The sequence below is a fragment of the Oncorhynchus kisutch genome, unplaced genomic scaffold (assembly GCF_002021735.2).
Source record: "Oncorhynchus kisutch isolate 150728-3 unplaced genomic scaffold, Okis_V2 scaffold945, whole genome shotgun sequence".
Taxonomy (NCBI): domain Eukaryota; kingdom Metazoa; phylum Chordata; class Actinopteri; order Salmoniformes; family Salmonidae; genus Oncorhynchus; species Oncorhynchus kisutch.
In genome coordinates this window covers 8,825-15,000 of record NW_022262890.1, presented here as the reverse complement: position 1 = coordinate 15,000, position 6,176 = coordinate 8,825, and the positions used below count along the sequence as shown (strand labels likewise).

General features: G+C 46.2%; 1 long non-coding RNA gene across 1 annotated transcript in view; it reads left to right on the top strand.

Moving 5' to 3' along the window:
• LOC116363558 (uncharacterized) overlaps positions 1-3,724 on the top strand; it is a 6,110-nt gene extending 2,386 nt beyond the window's left edge. The window contains exon 2 of the long non-coding RNA XR_004207866.1: positions 2,778-3,724. This is a non-coding gene — a long non-coding RNA (uncharacterized LOC116363558). The remainder of the gene's footprint in view (positions 1-2,777) is intronic.
• The last annotated feature ends 2,452 nt before the right edge of the window (positions 3,725-6,176 follow it).

Here is a 6,176-nt window from a genome sequence, read left to right as displayed (position 1 = left end):
CCATTTCAACCACTTATCTCAGCCAGAAATAATCATCTGATCAGCCACTGCCAGGGCCACAGGGGGCCACAGAGAGAGACAGGCTGCAGGGGCATCAGGTCATTTTCCAGCAGGTTAAATACTAGCCAGCCTCAGAACCATACTGCGTGGTGATAGACAACTCATCTATACATGTATGGACAATGGCAATAACAGACTTGGTTTAAGAATATACAGGATGAATACATAGTCTACATGCAACACCCGACCTGTTTTGGATCAAAATATTACCTTGTAATGATGTGGCAGAGCATTTACACTAACTACTGCATCCTGTATGTCATCCTTACTGGTACCATATAAATATCATTCAAATTCTGTGACTGGCACCCTTACTGAACGATAACTGTGCTTTCTTCAATAGATTTGTTATTCACTTCCCAGCCGCTGTAAGTGGTGTGTGTTCTGTAACGTTCAATTGGCCAGGATGCGAAAATATCGAACAAAAACGCTACACGGAAACCACCATAACAGACATTGAAAAAAGCATATTGCATGAAAGGAAGTAAGGAAGGAGGCTTCGGGAGGGAGCATTTGAGTGTATTTTTGACCTCCCTGAGGAAAGTGGCTGAAACTCCAACCTCTCGATCGCTACAGTCCTATTCTCCTGTACCAATTTAGCGGGGCCCCCTGCGTCCCTGCCTAGCCTCTAACACAGAGCCAGGGACAATAGGCCCCCACTGTGCTGGTCTGCCTGGCTCTCAGCTGCCAGGAGAAGTGCATGCTGGAGCCACAGGGACGCATTATGGACATATTATTCTGCCCCACAGTCTACCAGGGTCTGGCCCAGTGGCCCCTCATGGCCTCCAACGGCCCTCCAGCCACACTAAGTGCAGAGAAGGGAATTAAGTGACATTTTCTCCGAAGTTGTGACCTTTGTTTTTGCATTGACTCGAGCGACATTAAAAACACACAGGCACACACATACATTTACAAGTACACACACTCTCTTCCATGCATACACACACAATCTGCAAGTATACTAGAACACGGAGAACAAATGAAATATCTGAAGTGCTTATGTCTCTCTCTGTACAGACACACACACACACACACACACACACACACACACACACACACACACACACGCACACACACGCACACGCACGCACACACACACGCACGCACACACACACACACACACACACACACACACACACACACACACACACACACACACACACACACACACACACACACACACACACACACACACACACACACACACACACACACACACACACACACACACACACACACAGCTCCAGCACATGTTGAGCAGATGAATAATAAGGGGTGTATCTGCAGCGTGCTGCACAGAGAGATGGAGTCAATGAACACGGCTTAGTTACTCTCTGTCTGTCTGTGTTTCGTGCACCAATGAGATCCCAACTCCTTCCACCCAGCATCGCTTTGCTTCCGCTGCTGCAGCCCAGATTCTGTGCCTCTCCCTGGGCTTGGCTCCCGTCCATCTGGGGGATACTGGAAGCTGTCAGGCTGTGAAACAACTTCCACAGGAACCTTCCTTCCTTCACTGGGGGAGACAATGTTCCTCTTAGTGTGGGAGGTGGGGGGAGTCAGATCTGACCATACCCAGAGTTTGTGAAAATTGGTAGAATATTCTCTGAGTTGTTTCATCTACTTTTATCGTAGAGCTTAGAATGGTTGTATAGAGAACATCCAGAACATTCTGGAAACTATAGCAAAGTGGCCTGATGAAGAAGAGTGATTTGTAGTGATAGTCTGTTAGACAACGCTTTGACACCGTCAGAATGTCACCTTGAAAGTCTGTTGTGACCAGACTGAGAGCCAGTCTGTGTGGTAGGATTCAGAGCTTCAAAGGGTGTCTATTACCTCTGTCCATCTGGCTACTACTTGGCTAGGGTACACAGCTGTGTCCAGGGAATCCTCATCGGCTCAAGGTGGATTCAAAGGATCAAATAAATAACATATATGGTATTCTTTCATTTCACCCCAATGTCTCTTTCCCTAAGATTGCCTTCCGATCAATCTGTCCCTCACAGACAGCCAGCCAGACAGACAGAAGACTCACAGACAAGTCAGACAAGACCAGACCTGATTCACACAGACTCTCTCTTTACAGCTCTAAAAACTCCTCCAAACTAGAGAGCAGCTCATGTACTCTTCATCGCAGGCTAAACGAGCATCATTATCATAGGGACCGTCTTCTCTTCTCTCCGCAATTGATAGATCAGCAATCAGCCCCTGAACAGTCGGCTCCCCTCTGGCTCCGGATCATTTTGTACCTTTTAACCTCGGAGCAGAGCAGCCCCAGCTTTTAGTTTGACAGGCAGTAAGAGCCAGGAGAGTCTGTGTAATGGGATGCTCACAGCAGGATGGATCAGCCTGAGTCGGCCTGACTGTAGCAGGGGAACAGGGGAGAGGAGAGAGGACAGGAGAGAGAGGAAGGAGAGAGGGACAGAGGGCCCTGGCTGCATAATGTCATCTGACTGCAGGAGAATATGGATCAGAGGGAAGATGATAGAGTGGATAGGTCGAGAGCTTAAAACTGGCTCCTGTGGATGGTGAATAGAAGGGCTAGGTGAGATGGGAGGGAGGGAAGAGGGAGAGAGCGAAATAGAGTGAGGCTGTCTCACCTCAACTCAACTCTGTGGGGCCTCCAAGCCCAGAGATGACACGGCTCTTTTGTAGTTGAAAATAAAAAGTGAGAGTGTACGCTAACCTGTCTTTCTTTTATTCTTTCTTTCTTCCTGAAGGAAAGGAGACGAGCAGAAGGATCCATTTCATACTATTGAGATGAACCGTGGGTAGAGAGAAAGCACTGTAACAGTTCCTATGTGCTGTGAAGTAACACTATCCCCTCTTGAGTGAAGAACCCATGAAATGTACCTATGGAGAACCACGACACAGGATGTCACCTAAAGTATTGAAACAGGGCAGGGAGATGGAGAGAGTACAGATGTGGAAACGTATAGATCACCCAACGTCAAGACTGATGTGTTACTCCACAATTGGCGTCTTCATAGTGCAGTGACTCTGACTGGGTAAACTCCCAGCCCCCGGCTTCTCTCTCTCTCTCTCTACACAACACTGCAAAAAAAATTGAAATATCTTTGTTTTGAATCTGATGATAACTGTTTATTTTCCAAGCTGTCGAGAAAAAGTCTCCCTCCTGACTTCCTCTTGGGGGTTTTTAGACTCCTAAAGCGGTGCAATAAAACAACGCCTCACTTTCCTCTCATCACGGTGCTACTAACACACAGCCTGACAATAATATGTGTGTTCGCTGGTGTTAAAACAATGCCTCACTTTCCTCTCATCACGGTGCTACTAACACACAGCCTGACAATAATGTGTGTGTTCGCTGGTAATAAAACAACGCCTCACTTTCCTCTCATCACGGTGCTACTAACACACAGCCTGACAATAATGTGTGTGTTCGCTGGTAATAAAACAACGCCTCACTTTCCTCTCATCACGGTGCTACTAACACACAGCCTGACAATAATGTGTGTGTTCGCTGGTAATAAAACAACGCCTCACTTTCCTCTCATCACGGTGCTACTAACACACAGCCTGACAATAATGTATGTTGGTGATAAAACATAAAACCTCCCGGTACTCCCCTGTGACTTCCTGACTAACACAGACAGCCAGAAGAGTCACATTCCACACAACGCTATCAATAAAATCATTTATTCTGCTTCTGTTTATCTTGTTTTGTTCTACTGCGCTATTTTGTATTTTTCTACTCCCAATGTGACTTCCTAAGAAGATTAAAGAAAGTTAATTTAGTACATTTACCTTCTAGATATAAATTAGGACCACAGGAGTTTGGCGGTTCCTTAATCGGGGAGGACAAGCTCGTGGTAATGACTGGAGTGGAATCAGTGGAATGGTATCATATAGATCAAACACATGGTTTCTATGTGTTTGATGTCATTCCATTCGCTCCGTTCCGGACATTATTATGAGCCGTCCTCCCCTCAGCAGCCCCCTGTGATTAAGACCTGAAAGGTACTGGAGGCCATGCATCCATTATTTTTCTGAAAAACAAAAGGTTGGACCAACCGACAATGAGGACTTAGTTAGGGACTACTTGGACCTGCACTAGGCCTAGATCCTACATCACTACATCAACACAAAGGAGTGGTCATTACATTAACTTTAAAGTTAATCATTACACTTCCTAATTAGTGATAAATATGACCTATGTGTATGTACGTTAAGTACCCATACCGCCTTCTCATTAAGCGCTCCCAGTTGACAGTGTTATTGTTCGATGGTAGGACTGCCGCTTGGCTTTACTGGGTTCTGTTGTTCCACCACGACTAATTGCCTGATCGACGGCTCAGATAAACTCACGTTATCGGGGCATCGGGGGTGGCTAGGCTAACTACAGCCCACTCCATCTAATGAGCTAGAGGCCAGGTTGTAAAGAGAGAGTGAAGAAAGGGGATTTATACTCCTACACTTTATTTAGTGTGGTTATCAATTCGAATACTTATAAAGGGACAAAGACCTCCTCACCAATGTTTAGCTGACATGTTTATGTTAGGTTATATCACAGTTTAATTCACTTGGATCTGTTGATTTAGTCACTCTTCAACTACAGTATTTATTTGTGTAATAAACTTCATATAAAACATTGTGTTGTTTCCGGTGAGTTGTTTAATCTGAGGTTTACCTGCCTGACTTGCATGACATTTGATGGTGATTGGCCTCACCTGTCCAGGTATCCCAGAGTTCCTGCTGTGGCCCTGGGACCGGGGCCAAGGCCTGTCAATCGGCTGTAAGTCAATCCCGTGGGCTCGGGCTGGGCGGTGGATCGTGTTCAAGCTGGTGGGGATCTGCGCGGGGATCGGCGTGGCACCAAACCGCCGACACTATTTACAAGGCCAAACTTCAACAGGCTCATATTCACCGTGCTGCTGATGGGACTAGATAAAGCTGTTCTCCCTCCCAGCAGCCCAGCAGGTCAGCACTGAGACACACAGCCGCCCTGCAGGAAACTGACCCTCTTAGCGCTTGTTGCTCAACAATATACTTTATACCCCACTCAGTGTTTTTCTCTCTCTCACTTACACACCCTGCTCTCTATGTCCTCTCTCTCCTTTATCTTCCACCTCTCTCTCCTTTATCTTCCACCTCTCTCTCTTTGTCCTCTCTCTCCTTTATCTTCCACCTCTCTCTCCTTTATCTTCCACCTCTCTCTCTTTGTCCTCTCTCTCCTTTATCTTCCACCTCTCTCTGCTTTATCTTCCACCTCTCTCTCTTTGTCCTCTCTCTCCTTTATCTTCCACCTCTCTCTGCTTTATCTTCCACCTCTCTCTCTTTGTCCTCTCTCTCCTTTATCTTCCACCTCTCTCTCTTTGTCCTCTCTCTCCTTTATCTTCCACCTCTCTCTCTTTGTCCTCTCTCTCCTTTATCTTCCACATCTCTCTCTCTCTTTGTCCTCTCTCTCCTTTATTTTCCATCTCTCTTTCTCTCTGTCCTCTCTCTCCTTTATCTACCACCTCTCTCTCTTTGTCCTCTCTCTCCTTTATTTTCCACCTCTCTCTCTCTGTCTCTCTCTCTCTCCTTTATCTTCCACCTCTCTCTCTGTCCTCTCTCTCCTTTATCTTCCATCTCTCTCTGTCCTCTCTATCTCTCTCTTTGTCCTCTCTCTTCTTTATCTTCCACCTCTCTCTCTGTCCTCTCTGTCTCTCTCTCTCCTTTATCTTCCACCTCTCTCTCTGTCCTCTCTGTCTCTGTCTCTCTCTCTCTCCTTTATCTTCCATCTCTCTCTGTCCACTCTATCTCTCTCTTTGTCCTCTCTCTCCTTTATCTTCCATCTCTCTCTCTGTCCTCTCTGTAACTAGCATGTAGAGGAACTAATCCTGTAACTAGCATGTAGAGGTACCAAACTGGGACTCAACATGTAGTTGATGCTAACAGGACCTGTGTTTACCCTAGTTGATGCTAACAAGACCTGGGTTTATCGAAAGTACCACTCTCTCTTTGTCCTCTCTCTTCTTTATCCTCCACCTCTCTCTCTGTCCTCTCTGTCTCTGTCTCTCTCTCTCCTTTATCTTCCATCTTTCTCTGTCCTCTCTATCTCTCTCTTTGTCCTCTCTCTTCTTTATCTTCCACCTCTCTCTCTGTCCTCTCTGTCT